We start from the raw sequence: 16,981 nt of genomic DNA, 5'->3' as shown, positions 1-16,981 counted from the left end.
GCACACGGCTTCACTCTGCTTGGCATGCAGCTCGAGGAAATTTCTAAAATTGGAGAGGACTGACACCCTGAGAAGGACAGGCTGCCAGATATCCAGTGGGGAGCTGTCTCTCCTCCCTGCCTGCTGCCGAGTTTCATTGGTGGTATGTCCAGCCGAAATGACTCTAGCTTTTTGATAGCAGCACAGCCTTCCCATAGAATCAAGCTAGGGTGGCTCCCAACCTAGCATCCCAGCCAAGGCAGTGAGAGAGGGCTTCTGAGACTTCCTGATTTCAAGTGAGGACTTGGGAACCCAACCTGGGCTCCCCTTACCCACCAGGTAAACCTGAGCTGGTCCCTTCACTTCTTCGAGGCTCAATTTCCCTTTATATATATGAGGATAATATCAGAAGCTACATCCTCCCATCAGTGTGAGGAATCAAATAATCCATGTAAGTGGCTTAGCACAGTACCTGGTACATGAAAAGCTCTGTCAGCACCAGCTCTGGCCCCAAGTTCCTCTCAGCTTCCTAGTCTCTTCCTCTGATTACATGCCTGATTTCTGAATGAAAAGTAGACAGGAATCTTGCTTTTAATCCAGGGCAGATTCTGATTGCCTCCCATTGAACTGGGTGGGGTTCTGCCTATTACCTTTCCCTAGATCCTTTCAAGGCCCTAAACCTCCCTTTCCCTGGGCTAGAGCAATGAAGCTGTTTAACAGCTGTTAACTTACCCTGTTCAGCAGATCAAGTTCATTGTCGGGTGATATGATTTCTCCCCATAAAGGACCCGGGGATTTCTCCAAATAAAAGCTGTTACCAAAGTGAATATGTTATTAATAGGGCTTCCTGGAGAAGAGCCCACCTGGATAGAGAAAGCTACTTGTCACAAATACCAAGTCACTCTTGTCCCATTTTATGCCCTCCCCCTGTTTCTTTTGCCTTCCAACTTGGAAGGCACTTTCTGAATTAAGATTCCAACTGCGAAGGCCCCTCTGGGAATGAGACTGAGAAATGTTGAGGCCTGGTTTTGAGGAGTTCTAAATCACTCAGTTCTCTTGGGCCTTCCACTCCCCCAGGGGCTCTTGGGTTTCCAAGACAGCCAAGCTTCTAAGATGAAATAGATTGCTGTATTTGGACGAGAATGATTTAATGATTCAGAAAGTAGAGAACATGGACACAGGAGAAACTAAACCAGCCATACACTGCCCTCAGACACAAAGAAATTGATTGAGGGTGGGGAGGTGGCAGTCCTGGGAAAAATAAATTTGCTAACTCCATAAGAGCATTGGTTATTCGGCTCCCAGAAAACAAATTTGAAAGCAAGTGAATCTAGCAGGCAGAGGAGGCCAGGGGAAAGATTGCTGTTCTGGAAGATGCCTTGTGTATTAGCTCTCCGCTAGACTTTGAGCTCCTTAAGAGCAGAGGCTGGATCTTACTTTGTTTGCATCCCCAGCAGATAGTAAAGATAGTCAAAAAGAGGCAGCCAGCCTTCTCAAACTGCGATGAGAGTACTCTCTGGCCTGTGCAGAGATTGACAGAGAGGTAACGATGGCCTGTATTTCTGAAGATGCGAGGGGAAAAATATTTTTGTATTAAAAAATATATTTTGAAAGGATGCAAAATGTGAGTAAATTCTTAAGATGAGAATTTATTGAAATGACCACTTATGGCCAATTTCTCAAGACTCTTTAGGGCACTGGTTCTCAATCTTAATGGTGCACACATACCACTTAGTGTGCTTGTTAAACTCAGAGTCCTGAGCCTTCTACCCAGAGATTATGACTAACAATACTTCTAAAATTGAACTCAAAAAATTGCTTGTTAACTAGTGCCCCACACAATATCTTTGCAACAATACTAACACCAACCTTGCCTTGGAGAGTGGGTAATACCTACCCTTCTGCTATTCAGGATTGTAGTGGATGCTGTGGTGTATCACCCAGATTCTACCCAAGACCAGCAGTTCACTGCCCACAGCTACTTCATTCTCTGAGAATTGTCTTCCCCTGAAAGGAGCTGCCTTGCCCAGCCCAAGGTTAAGACCCATCCCTGGAAGCAGCTTGTCACCAGTGAGTCCTCCATGTGAAAGGTGGGAGTAGGAATGAGGATTACAAAGACCCAACCTTCTTGACCCAATTTGAGACAACTCTGAAAGGCCAGCCCAGCTCCAGAGCTCTTGAAAAGATTGGCTGAGGCCTGTGTTGCAGCCGCATTGTAGCTCAAGTTCTCCCTCTGCCCAGTTCTGCTTTTCTCCCTCCCTTACAGGGGTTGCTCATGAGAGCAAGAAGCCTCCTGCCAGCAAATCTCCATTTCAGAGTTTATTTCCCAGGGAACCTGACCTAGGACAAGCATACTTCAGATGGGTTTGAGCAGCATTAAACAGTGGAAAGTACATAGTCTTGAGATAATATAATAATAATGGCAACTCATATTTATTGGGCTCTTACAGTGTTTTCAGTGCTTTATATTTATCTTCTCCCTAAATCTTTACAACTCCTCTGTTACTTATCCCCACTTCACAAGTGAGGAAACTGAGGTACAGGAAACTTAAGCAACTTGCCGAGGGTCACATAGTCACACAGTGGCAGAGTTGGGTTTCAAATCCATACTGTCTGGCCTAACAGACCTTTAACCACTATAATCTATGACTTCTCAGGGTTTATTTGAGGTTCTTCCATGTGCTAGCTTTATGACCTTCCTGTGAGTGAACCCAACTGAGCTTCAGTTTCCTAACCTGTAAAATGGGCTTCATAGTACCTACATTGCAAGCGGGTTAGGGGGCTGAATTGAGGCTCAGTCGGTGTTAAGAATCTAACACATGCCTGTAGCCCAACAGGCACCAGGTGAACAGATAGGTCTAGCTATTGTGGAGTCTTGACAGGTCTCCGGTGAACACTTTTCAGGGAATGCCTGAATGAAATACGTCTCCTATGGAAAGCCCTAAGCTGGCTGGTGTTCACAGAAGGCCAGAGAAGAAATGTCCAAGGAAATGAGAGATATGGGTTTGAGAGGAGGTGACTGTGTTGAACAAGACTGAGCAAAGGAAAAAATCATTTGCACCAATGCACAAATCTCAGCTGCTCAGAGCTTTTGGGAAGGCAGGAAACTAAGGATGCAGCTGAGAATGCCAGTTTCTAGCACAGTGACAAAGGATGGTCTGCTAGGGTCTAGGCCCTGTGGCCACCTAACCTATGTCACTCTCAGCCAAAAACTACTAGACTTTGACTCAAAGAGCATCTTATCCTGGCTCTGCCACAGAAGAGTTGTGTGATCCAGGGAAAGTCCACATTCCCCAATTTCAGCCTCATTTAGAAATGTAGATGGGAATCAGGACTTAGGATCTCCAAGACTCTACCGGGTCAGAAACTTGGTGACTGCATGAATCTTTGGGCTCTAATTTGGGTTGAAGTGCTAGCCCTCTGTGGTTTCAGAAGGGAAGCCACAAACCACAAACCTACTGTTAGAAGCATTTTCTGCCCTATCCTCTTCCCCTAAATTTTACAGCATTCCTTTTTAGAACTTTTAAGTCTGGATAATTCCAAGTTTAAGTCTCTTGTTCAACCCACATTTACTCCTTCTCTGCCTCCACGCTCAGCACTTAACCCCTTAAATTACACATGGGAGTGTGTAGGACCTCAGTAGGAAGTATTAGAACACCCAGAATACTGATTCACAGATCTCACTGCCTCCCTAGCCCACTCACTTACTCACATGAACTCTCTCTCTCTCTCTTTCTCTCTCTCTGTTAGAATCTATATAGAGTGGCCAGCTTTGCACAGGGTTGTTTGGATGGAAGGATCCCAGGAAATTTATTTGCTTTGCCCTTTTACCAGAGTCCAAGAAGCTGGCTTTTCTGCTGCATGATCATCTTGACTAATTCATTTTGTGAAAGAAGCCACTCTGTAAGGTTTGGGGATCAGACCACCCAGTACTTCATTCAACCTAACAAGGAGTGATTGAATCCCTTCTCTGCGAAGCTGGACTAATAATCCCCTTTTTTGGTGGTTGTGAGAAGTAGCTGAAATAATTCATAGAAAGGACCCAACAGTGCCTGACCCAAAGTAGATATTCAAAAAAGCACTAAAAGTACTACTTCTAACACCACTGATTAGGTTCTAGGACGTCTGATCTCTCCAAAGTTTGACTTTGAAGGGCTGGAAGATGTCCTCCCTGCTCAATTCCTTTTCCTACCAGATGCCTTTGGTAGAAAATAGTCCTATGCACTGTGCCCATGGCGCTCTTGTTAAGCCTTCCTTCCACTCGCTTCCTTGGGCAATTGTTAGTTCCCTCCTGCCCGATCACTGTCAGAAAGAGCTCTGCCTTGAATTCCATCTGCACACGTTTGCTTTTGTTTCTCCCTGAGATAACAGTGCCTGGTTGAACAACTCTTTCAAGTTGGTTTTACTGTAATCACTGTTACATTTTTAACTATTTCTGGCCTCACACCCAGGGTCATGTAGGGCTGGTAGAATACCCTTAATGAATGTTATACATAACAAAATCGACTATACCACCTGTAATTCCTTTCAGAACTGGGACATTTGCCCTCGTGTTCACACCTGGCCAGGCACTGCCCTGAATCCTGCTCACACATGCTGTGATCACTGACAACATTGCCCTACTTGGAGCACAGAGAATTGAAGGCTTACAGCATCTAGGAATATTTCAGAAAAGAGAACTGGATGGGTCTGTTGTGTTTTTTCCTCAGGGAAGACAAGTAGACATGCATGCGCAACACTCCCCCACATACACTCACAAGCAGAGTGCATGTGTCCCAGAGCCAGCCCCGTAGCACGCACACAGACTCACATGCATTGTAATCGAGAGAGATCGGGTTTGTTCCTGTTGTTCCTGTAAAATTCCCGATTAGCCTCCATTCAGCAGAGGGTTGTCAGCCTGACAGCACCTCATAAGGACGTCCCACTCCAAGCTTCAGGAATGTTGATTCAGGCAGATTAGCCGTAAAGAGCAAATGCCCACAATGGGGAGCCAGATCCTTTTGGCTTTACATAAAATGACTGCCCATGGGACCTTACACAGGCTACTTTCTGCAACCTCAGTTTCCTCATCCAGAGAGTAGAGATAATAATAATACCTACCACAGAGTATCTATCCTTGCCAAAGGCTAAATGAGCTATTACCAGGAAGCTCATTAAATGATAGCTACTTATGCTGTCTCCGTGGCCTTGGGCAAATCTCCCAAACTGAGATAATAATCCTTGTCCTACAGAAGTGTTTACAAAACTTCACGGAGCTAGGGGGATGTCTATTATTATTAATTATTATTAAAAAGCACAGAACCGTTCTTAGGGCCTGTTAGGCCACACCTATTTGAAAGCCTCTAGATGTCCCCTTCTGGCAGACTGAATCACTCATTCATTCATTCATTCATTCATTCCGGTGTTATGCCAAGTCTTCCTGGATGTGATAGGGGTAGGGGAAATAGACATGAATATGACCCCTACCCTGTCTCAGGGAATTCTCAGGCTAGTGTGAGAGACAGAGGGGCACTTAGCCAAATCTTATGGCAAGAAGTTGGGGTTCTTTGAACTGGAAGAGTCTCCCCATCCCTTTCCTTCCTCCCCTGGCATCCTCCAGGGGTTCCCAAAGGAGCATGCCAATTCTCAAAATGCTGCCTCCGGCAGGTTTTTCAAGGGATGTTGCTGTCTTCAAGAGAGGCATTTCCTAACATCTTTCCCCTTCTTCTGAGGGAGGAATTGGTCTCTCTCTAAGATGCTGGTGACAAGAGCCCTGGGTAAGAATCAAGAGGCCTAGACCCATTGCTTTCTGGTGTGTGGCCCTTGGCCAAGCTGTTTGGCTCCTCTGAGCTCTCATTTCCTTCTGCAGAAAATGAGGATAGTATTCTCAGTATTGCTCAAGGTGAACTCTGCAGTAATACATAAAGGCACCATACACACGAGCTGAAACATTACTCTTTGTAATAATTCAAGCAACAATGTGTGTCAATCCCTTTCCATGCCCAGGGCTATGCTAGAGTCTATGGAGGATGCAAAAGAAGCAATACTCTCAATCCGCTCACCTTATTGAGGAGAAAAAAAATGTACACAGATGATCTAGGCAGGGAATGAGAGAGTACAAGGCCATATATCTGATTTTATGGTATAAACCAATTTTCTGTATATTAAATCTGGCTTTTCCATTGAGTTACATGCTTACTCCAGACATGTGTTTTCTTGGATGTGAATAGCTTTAGAATATCATAAGTCCTTCCATGTAAAGTACATAAACCACCCATGCTGCCCCCCATCTCTGCCAGAGTAGTTCTTATGATCAGATGTGTTAAAGAATAGTTGAGCAAACTGTGAACCAGGGTCTTGGAAGTCTAGGGAGGCTGGAATGGAACTGAGACAGACCACAGGCCAATCCCTTTTCATTCTAGGTAAAGATCCTGAGGCACAGCCAACAGAGGTGTTACAGGCAGGTGGACATTCTAAGTCAGTGGTGGAACTGGGCCAGGTGTCCTGGCCACCAGGCCTTTTCCAAACTTTCTCCAAGTCGTTCATTATCTTTGTCCTTCCCACTACACAGGGGATGGGAAGGATATCTCTATTTATGGCAACTCTAAGGGAAAACTTACAAACCTCATAGATCAGGTCGAATCTTAATTCCCCTACTTTCTAACTGAATGACCTTAAAGAAGTTATTTAACTTCTCTGAACTGTGAAATAGTTCTAGCAATGCTTAATGTTTCTTTCGTGGTAGGTGCCATCGTATCTGGTAGTGACACTTAGTAAATGCCAAAGAATGAGGCCCACCCCTGCCTATCAAGCCACGTCAGGGAATAGCCATGTAGTGAGTACTGCCCAACTGTCCAGCCATGTTTGTTCCCCAGTATTGGCCCAGCACTAAGAGTCTTCAGGAGCTCTTCCTGGTATCCACCCACCCTGGTCCACTGGGCCCCCTGCCTAGAGCACACGCTTCTCTTTATCAACCAATTACTATGTAGCTTTTTACTGCCACATTAATTAACAGTGAAGCAGATAATTGTCATTAGCTTATAGGAGCTGAAAAATAATTGATAGCTCTTTTCACACTAGTTGTAGAAAGAGTCATCATGATTTTTTTTTTTTTTTTTTTTTTTTTTTTTTTTGAGACAGAGCCTTTCTCTGTCACCCAGGCTGGAGGGCAGTGGCATGATCTCGGCTCACCACAACCTCCACCTCCCAGGTTCAAGCGATTCTCCTGCCTCAGCCTCCTGAGTAGTTGGGATTACAGGTGCACACCACTGCGCCCGGCTAATTTTTGTATTTTTTTAGTAGAGAAGGGGTTTTGCCATGTTGGCCAGGCTGGTCTTGAACTCCTGACCTCAGGTGATCCTCCCACCTCAGCCTCCCAAAGTGCTGGGATTACAGGCATGAGCCACCGCGCCAGGCTGATAAACCTTGATTTGAATATAATTCACCCTCATTTTCATGTATCCCTAATGTGAGGATGGTGGCATTTTCTTGACAAATGGGGATTAGGAAGGTCTAGCAGGTATCATAGGTATATCTGAGACCAAGTAAACATTCATTCAATAGATGAATAAATTTTTTAAATAAATGAAGGAGTAAACAAATGAAGTGGTTATGTTAGTGGTTATAGGCATAGGATTTGGAGTAATAATTCAAGCAGTAATCTCTGTCAATCCTTTTTAATGCCTAAGGTTGTGACCTCAGGCAGGTTACTTCACTTCTCTGAGCTTCAGTTTCTCATGTGTTAAATGGAGGTGCTAAACTTTGTCTTACAGGGTTATTGTAATAATTAGAGGTAAAGTCTATAAAGTAGCCAACATAGTGAGTGGCACATTTATGTGCTCAGAAAATGGTGGTTGCTGCTACCATCATCATCACCATCTTCATCTTCATCGTCTTCACCTTCTCAATATATTCATCATGCTTATCACCACAATCTTCATCCATCATCATCATCACCATCTCTTCATTGTCTTCATCATCTTCATTTTTTACAAAGTTAATTTTTGTCCTTATTGGGAATATCAGTTTCTGAAAACCAAAAATGCTATCGTGTGTGTGTGTGTGTGCACATGCACGCGCACACGTGTGTGTCTTTTAAAAACCTTTTATTTGGAAATAATTGCATTTCCAGACAGGACCCTTTATTCTGCAGTTGGCAGAGTGATTGCCACAGCCACTGCCACACTGAAAGGTTTCCAGGGCCGTGTGAATTGAGGAATGCATGAGAGTGAGGACTGCTCTCCCCTGGTCCTGGGACTGATTATCTTGTTTGCCTTTAATCACAAATCTACACAAAGATCCTTTGCCGGGACTGTTTACTGCATAGCTGAGACTGGTGGCACATCCTTTGAAGGTCTGTGGATGAACAGCTGTAGAGAAGGGCACCACAGGGTCATGGAATGAAAAACAGATTCACATTCCCACCTTGGTTTTGTGTCGACTATTGGGCCTCTCTGAACCTCAGTTTCATCATCTGCAAAATGGTATCTTTATAACATCTTCCAAGGTTGCTGTGAAGATTAAATAATACAAATTAATATATGTGAAGAGTGAAACACAGTGCCTGATGTGAAATAGGTGGTTGGTAAAACATCAGATTATTTGGTGGAGGCCAGCAAGGTGATTGGACCTCCCTAACGCTTATGTTAGGACTTAAGCCATCCATCTCTCCATGACTATGGGTTATCTCACCATCAATGTCCCTTGGTTTCTCTAGAGACAGCACGATTGAGCCAAATTGTCTGCGTATCCTCTGCCACCCTCGTGCCACACACACACCTCTCCCTGGGTCTTTTACTTGCTCAACCCAAAGACAAAGGGATTTTCTTCTGAAGATGATTTGTACTTTAAAAGCCAGTATGCTGAAGTCATGGCATTCTAGAATGTTAGTACTGTAAGGAATCTCTGATGTCCTCTTATCTAACATCCAGACCTATGAGTGTCTCACTTTCCCTTTGAATGTTCTGGAGGCATCCCACATCATCATGTGATCACAATTGCTCACCTGCAGCTGCAGCAGTGGGCACCCCATTTATACCCTCTGACCATTTCAGTACAGCCAGCCCAACTTCCAAGTCTATTTTCTTCTCCTGAAGTTCTTTCTGGCCTCTAAAGGCAGCTTTGCCCATACATGGAGCAGATCAGAAGTGAAAAGGTATGAACACCCCCTGGAAGCTGCCCCCAACAAATAATTGATGGGCAGGCATATAAATACCCCAGCTCCCCCGCCCACCATCAGATGGCACAATTCTGCAACACACCCATTCTTAGGGGCCTTCCCTTGCCTATCTCACATCCCCACTCCTTTGCCTATAAGTAGTTTACTCTCAGATGCTACTTGCATTTGAATCCTTTTTTTAGGGTTAGCTCCTGAGGGAACCCAAACAGTAGGAAACTAGTCCTAGATAGAAGAGGAACCACTGAAAAAGACATGGCCATTCATCCAACAAAAGTCTCCTGAGAACCCGTGAATGAATGGTAAATGGCTCCTGCTTTCAGATGCTTATATTCTTGAGAAGAGACTTAGAAACCCTCAAGTTTAGTTGGGATGAGGGCTGGGTAGAATAAAGAGTCACTTTCTGGTTGGCTGTGAGGACTCAGTAAGGTATATAAAACTTCAGGCAATTCGTTAAAATCCACCAAACATCTGTTGCGTGTCTATTGTATGCTAGGCTCTGAGCTGGCCCAGCAGGGATGCAAAGATGAATAAGGCACATCCTCTATCCCTGAAGCACTCAGGAAAGGGCATTTCAACACTGTGCATTCTATTAGGTGTGCAGCTGCAGAGGGTACTGTGGGGACTCCAAAGAGTAAGGCATGTGTTCAGCAACAGTTGTTTTTCTTTCCCTATGGAATTCTCTTTAGGGCCTTAGGTCTAGGTCAGGACTTGGCATAGAGTAGGTGCTCAGCGATGTTGGTTGAATTGAACTGAGCAGTTCAGGGGAAGAGGAAGAATCCTCTGACCCCATGATTCCTTTGCCCAACTAGGAAACACCTTTCCCCATAGATCACTGATCTCAGACGAGAAATAAGGCCCAAGTGGTTTGAACATTGTCAGCAACAGTAGACAACAGAGTCAAAAATACAATTTTTTCATGTTTTTTTTAATGCCAGGAAAAAAAATCGCATTTACATTCCAGGGTTTAAAGGCTTTCAGAGGTGGGATGGGAAGGAGGAATTCGAGCTGCAAGCTATTGTTCATGCTTGGCTGATATTTAATCAGTTTGTTGGGTCATAATAGAGAATACAGCTCCAATGACACATAAATTTGAATGATCAAGTCAAAGCCAGTGAGTCTTCCTCATTATTTATCTTACAGTAGAGATAACCTTTTCATTATTGAAATAGAATTGCCAAATGAGATAGTTAATATTAAAACAGAATTAGCGACATGAGCTCAACATTTGGAAATAAATTTCTAATAGTGCTTTTTATGTCTGCAAAATTAGTGTTCGGTGTTGATCTTGCAGTAGTGTTAATTGATGGCTAAGGCTGGTCCCAGCTGCCCTGCTCTCCAGCAAGGGGGCTCTCTTGATTTCTCTGGATCAGTAACACACACTAACATCGTCTGTGCCAGAAGACAAGAAGCTTTGTTTTACCCTGAGCGAGGGCCATTGTTGATCTGTTCTATTTAACAAAGAAGTGATGAGTTTTGGGAAAGGGCAAGGGATTGTGGGGATAAGAAAATGAATGAGCCGTGGCAGTCTCCACAAAGCTAACAGGCTGGCAGGGTGGTGGGATATTGAGAAAAGTAATAGCAACAGAATACCAGGTACTCAGGTGCCTGAAGGCCTTGGCACCTGTCTTTCACTTTCACCTTTATTCCCCACCCCCAGGCTCCAGGCTTACCTTTCAAGATGCAATTCAAGTCTTGTTTCTCCTAGGAATCTTGCTTGGAGGGGATGTTCCCTTAACTCCCAATGCTGCCTTCTAATTTCACTGTCTAATGTCATAGTGTCTGTGTCTCCACTTCCTCAACCCCCCTCTCACAAGACTGCAAACTTGAAGATAATGATGGCATCTTATTTGCCTTTGTAGCATCAACTTCTAGCACAGAGCCTGTACATGGTATAGAACACAGTGCATAGTGGGTGATGAATAAATATTCACTGAAATAATAAATTAGAATGTGGGAAAAGTACTTAGAGAGCAAAGTAAAGGAAGAACTAGCTTTTAGAGGGCTTTCTGGAAGATATGACATTCAAATAGAAACCTGAAAGATAGGGGCAATGATTCTGCCTTTTCAGCAGAGTCAGCTATTATGGCTAGTTGAGGGGAAATGGCACCCTGGGTGGTTATAGAGGTAGAAGAGTTGGGCTTTGGAGAGGATGGGCTGTTCTACTCTGTGACCTCCACTGTAGCCATTTTTCCTTCCCCCATTCCCAAAGAAGTAAGAGAATGAAGGTCTAGTGGGATGCTCAGGTTAGTGACCATGCTGCTGCACTAACTTCCATCTTTTCTTCTGCCTTCCTGCCGTCCTCTACCTAGATCTGGTCCAGGCTCCAGGAAACTAGTAATAGGTCCAGGCCCTGGAGGAATTAACTGTCTTCAGTACAAACAGGCAATGTCATTTCATGTGAAGGAGTGGCTTTCACAGAGGCATGGAAGTGTGGAGGAGAAGTTAGTTGTCCAGAAGTGCCTCTGGGTATTTTTTGTAGAGTCTTTGCTTCGCTTCCCCATGAGTGGACATTCAAACCACTACCATGGAATAGGGAGTCCCCCAGAAGAAACCCAAGAGATGGAGGGTGGGTGGAGGGGCTGGGAGCCAAGGCTCCAAGCTGTAAGACTGTGGGGCAAGCCTCCTCTCCTCTCTGGTCCTCAGCTTTCCCCTCTGTGAAATGAATAGGTTGTACTAGCTCATCTCTAAAATAATCTTAATAATCTTTGCCAGCCCTATCATTCTAAGACTGCTCATTTAAAAGTCTGGCTAAAAAAATGTCAGTGAATAACATGTAGATCAGCATGGCCAGAGTGAATCACTTCCATTTCTCCCTCCCTGCCTGGCTCAAATCACAATGCACATATTAAACCCATTCTGAAAATAAGCGTGGGGGAGAGGTCTCCGGGAAGTAAGTAAACCTCTTCTGAGTAATCTCTCTCTGACCACTCTTTCCTCCCGAGACAGAGATAAGCACATTGTTTCAATCAGGCCCAAGTTCCATTTCTTTATCTTAAAACTATCTTCTGCCACATTATAAATAATCAGCTTACTGGTGAGCTAGGCCAGGCGTGTGGGGTAGGGATGTGTGTGGGGGGATGTGTGTGTGTGTGTGTGTGTGTGCCTGTGTGTGAGAGTGGAGGTTCTGGAGATAGTGGACAGGAGCCAGGAAGCAACCTTGATCCTTAAGCAGCCCAGAGAAATGAGATTACCCCTGGCCTATCAGACCAAGGAGCCAGCTGCTGGCAAGAGAACCTCAGGTTAGGGTAGCCGGATAATATGTTGTTCAAACCAGGACATGGCTCAGAATGAATGGGATCGCTGCTAATAATTACACCGGAAGAACAGGCACAAACCAGTATCATCCTGGGCCAACTGGAACATGTGGTCATCCCAGCCTCAGGGTTCCAGGGTAACAAACATCTAGGATTAAGAGGTCCTTGCATTCAGTTGGGCAACAAGATTTTATTTCAGATGGAGAAGTGGCTTCATCCCCCAGCCCTCATCCCCCAGCCCTCCTCCCCAGCTTGAGACTATCCCACAGCAGGCAGCCAAATGGTTTTCCAGCCCCAGCTTACATCCCCAAGTGGGAGGACCACCTTTCCTCTCCAGCAGGACCTGTTAACATCATTTGTGGAACCCAGTGTAAAATGAAAATGCAGGACTCCACATTCAAAGACTTAAGTATTTCAAGACAGTGACAGTAGAGCATTAGAATCAAGGATGAGGCCCTTCTGAGCCTGAGCCCTGTACACAGGGCCTGTGCCCATGAGGCTGGACCTGCTCCCTAGGCAGCCTGTGCCGCATTTCAAGAGCACAGACTCAGAATGTACTTTCCTTCTTGCCTGCCTTCTGCCTGCTTGCTTGCAGGTTTCCCTCAATTATATTTTTAATTTAATATCTTGAATGTGTAATATGCTCACTTGGCTCAAAAGTTAAACAACATAAAGTGCTATGTAGTTAAAAAGTATTAGTTCCACTTCTCCCCCCACCATTCCCAACATCCCTTATCCCCTTCCCATAGATAACCACTTTTTGTTTTTTCATGTATCCTCTCAGGGTTTCTTTCTGCAAATAGAAGTCTATATTTTTGCCTTTTTCCCTTTTTTAATATTCAGAGGTTGCATACCAAACAGGTCTTCTGTGCCCTGCATCAGAACTTGCTTCCTGGTATCCAGGACAGTAGCCACCCACTCTTCTCACCACCTTTGGAACAAGGCCATTTCTTCCCTGGAAAAGCCCTGCAGGAATATAAAAGCAGAAACTAAACTCCCACCTACTCCACTTCCTCCAGCCTCCGCCTCTTTTACCTAGACTATTCCTTCAGCCATTCCTCACAGAGTGTGATGTGTAAACTGATCCTGTTTGCAACTTTCTGAATGTGTGAGGCCCAGAGCTGGCCAATTGACCCACCAAAGGTGGGCTGCTCTGCTCAGAGCAGAAAAAAATTGATCTCCTCCATCATTCTCGTCACCTGACCTCAATGCAGCCCACTTAATGATAATTATAGTTCCACTGGAAATTGACTCTGTGCCAGGAACCATGCTATGTATCTATAAACATCACAATGAGCCTCATGACAACTCTTGGAGATAGGTCTTATAGTCCCTCCTGTACAGATGAGGCATCTCAAGGTCAGAGAGGTAAAGTAACGTACAAAAAGTCACCCAGCAAGTAAGTGTTGAAAGGATTCAAACCAAGGTTTGTCTAACTCCAAACCATGCTCTTAACAAGTCCACAGTCTCACCTCCCCTCTCAATCTCTTTGGGGTCTTTTGATGAACCAAATAATGGGACTGAAAGCTGAATGCTTCCCCCAAAGACTTCCTCACACACATGCTATTAACTATGAACTTTCATTTGGGTAGTTTTTCTTGGGCATGATGAATGCTGTTTCTTTTATTACCTGTTATGTTATTTAAGAGTTTCCACCTTGACTTTCAAGGTAATCTCGTTTCCATGCTTTAAATATCAACCGAATGTGTATCTTTAGCCCAGACTTCTCCTCCAAATTATAAACTTCTATTTCCAACCATTTGTTGATATCTCTGCTTGAAAGTGTAGCCTCTCAAATGTAACATAACTAAAACAAAACTCATAATCATGACCCCAAATCCATTATCTTTCCAAAGTCTTCCCCATCTCAGTAAATGGAGTGATCTACCCACTCGCCCAAGTTAGAAACTAGTGTCATCTTTGATTCTCGCCTTTTCTTCATCTTCTGTGTCTAAATCACCAACAAGTCCTGTTGGTTCCACCTCCAAAAATGTCTCCCAGGTTCACTTTTCTCTCTACTCATAACCTTAAGTCAAGTCCCCAGCATCTCCCCTCTGAGCTGCTGGGATACCCAGTTTACATTTCTCCTTGTTGCCACTCTTGCGCCCTATACAATAGATCTTCGAGAGCATCATTGTGTTCCACTTAAAACCTTCTCTTTATTCCTAAAATAAAATCCAGAGCTTTGACCATGCCTACAATACTCCCGTGTCTGGGATCCACTGTAGCTCACTTCCTACCCTTCTACTCACCATGCCCCAGCCACACTCTCAGTACCTTGGTCTCATCAGGCTCGCCCTTGCCTTTGGCTTTTACACATATGCTCTTCCCCTTCCTGGAATGCCCTTCCATCCACTTTTGACATTCTTTAGGTCCAATCTAACTCACTCTCCTGAGGGGCCTTTTCTGACCACCTTATCAGAATTCATGCCTTGGTATCCTCTCTCAAGGCGTCCTACTTATTTATATCTGACAGAGCACTTATGACCATTCCTTTTTTGTTGTTTTGTTTGTGTTTATTGTCTATCTCTTCACCAGACTGGAAGCTCCATCAGAGCAGAAACCATGTCTTTTTCATGCATTGTGGTACCTCCAGCAGTAAGCATAGTGCCAGACACATAGCGCAGCAGACTCTCAAGTACTGTGGAATTATTTTTTCGCCTTTCTCTGGTTCTTCCATGTAATAGGCTTTACTAGAAAGCTGCAATATAATTTTTATTACCTGTTGTTTTAATTGAATAGGTTTTGCACTGTGGGAGAGTTGAACAATAAAAATGTTTCTTAGAATACATACACACACACACACACACACACACACACACACACACACTAAATGACTTTTTTTCTCATGAAATCAGCAGTGTAGTTTCTCTCTATAGGTTAGTGATCCACAGTATGAAATGGAAAGAGGTGGCCTCTAGCATTCCTCGTACCTAAGGAGGCAGTAGAGCATCATTTGAGAATAATTCCTGCATCACTCAGTGCAGCAAAGGTGTTTGAGATTGCAGTGGCTTAGACCATGAACTTGGAGCCAGACTGCCTGGGTTCCAATCCCAGCTCTGATTCAATTCTTCATCCCTACAATGAGTTGATAAAAGGCAATGCCCACCTTCTGTGGTTGTTGTGAGGATTCCATGTGTTAACACACAGGGCCTGGCAGGCAGTAAGTCCTTAGTGATCACTAGCATCATTACTGTGCTGCGCTTCTTACAGAGACTTTTTTTCCCAATGGCCTAATGAGATATTTATGTTTCAGTTTAGTTCAACTAACACTTCCTGTGCCCCTCTGCCAGGGCCTGGAGATACAGGGATGAGTGGATCCTAAAGGGGCTCCCAAAGTCTTAGGAACACTGTACAACTGTGTAGAGTGAAACAATGAAGTTAGTGCAGGGGCAGAGGCATGTCCAGGCAGGAGAGCATTAATCCCATGGAGACCTATCTGCAAATCCACTTCACTTAGCCTTCCTGGTTATAAAAGTCACTGCCCCTGGCCAAGGCTACAGGTGTGGTAGATTAAGGCACTCTTGCCCACTTTTGCCCATCTTCTTGTCTCCCAGAGCCGGCTTTCTCTGTGGTTATAACTTGATTTGCAAATGGCAAGTGAAAGGCAGTTCTCCCTGAAAAGAATCCTGTTCATGCATCACCCAGGATCCTGGAACAGCTGCCTCCTCTCTAAGCAGAAGAGCCCTGGTGGCCTCTGTGCATGAAGACCATTTGGGGCCTAATGAAATGCAAAGGTATTTTGTGCCCTGGACCCAGGATTGCAACAGTTACTGGCTGCTGAAGGCAGACATTAAGGAGAACCATTTTAATTGATTAGAATGTGCATATGCTGTATTGGTTTCTTCTAAGGGCATTTTGGAACAAATAGCACTGTCATTGTGAGCCTTAATTAGATAATAAATTAATAGATAAATGGATTCCAAAGTTCTGGTGGCCTCTCCTACCCCTGTGCCAGCATTAGCATTAAGAAAGAGGCTTCCTCTCTATCACCAGGGAGGTGTGGGGAGGAAGAGGGAACTGGCTGTGCCTGGGCCATGGTTCCTAAGGTTCTCTTGGCTCAAGCATCATGATGACAACATCTAAGTTAGATGCTGAGGAAAAGGGCAGCTTTTCGTTATAGTCGAAATGGCACAGGACATGAGTCCCAGGCTCACTCACTTCTTTGTTATCTATTCTTTTAATGAATATTTGTGGACTGCCGACTGTGTGCCACAGACTGTGCCGGGCTCTGAGGATATAGATAACAAGAGTTCCTGCCCAGAGAAAACAAATCAATAAGAATGTCATAGACTTTGTTAGGTAGTCAAAAAGTGACTATAGAGAAAAAATTAAGTAAGAAGAGGGGCAAATCGGGAATATAAGATGGGGAGTGAGCAGGGAGGGAGGGTGCAATTTTAAAGAGTGGTTAGAAAAGTGACTCAGCTGGATCTCTGAGGGCCTTGAGGGCCACTGTGAGGGCCTGGGCTCTGGCTGGGATGCAGTTGAAGAGCCTTTGGAGGGTGCCCAGCAGAGGAGTTGTTATACTTCCTCTAGGACTTCCTGGTCTGTAATTTTAGTATGTGTTGGATCTGGAATGCCTGACTCATGG

General features: G+C 44.5%; 1 protein-coding gene across 19 annotated transcripts in view; it reads left to right on the top strand.

The window, feature by feature from the left end:
* Positions 1-16,981, top strand: part of TENM4 (teneurin transmembrane protein 4) — a 3,006,191-nt gene that overhangs the window by 2,635,100 nt on the left and 354,110 nt on the right. The gene's annotated exons all lie outside the window — the stretch shown is intronic.

Source organism: Pan troglodytes, chromosome 9 (genome assembly GCF_028858775.2).
Source record: "Pan troglodytes isolate AG18354 chromosome 9, NHGRI_mPanTro3-v2.0_pri, whole genome shotgun sequence".
Taxonomy (NCBI): Eukaryota; Metazoa; Chordata; class Mammalia; order Primates; family Hominidae; genus Pan; species Pan troglodytes.
This window is presented reverse-complemented; position numbering and strand designations above follow the sequence as displayed.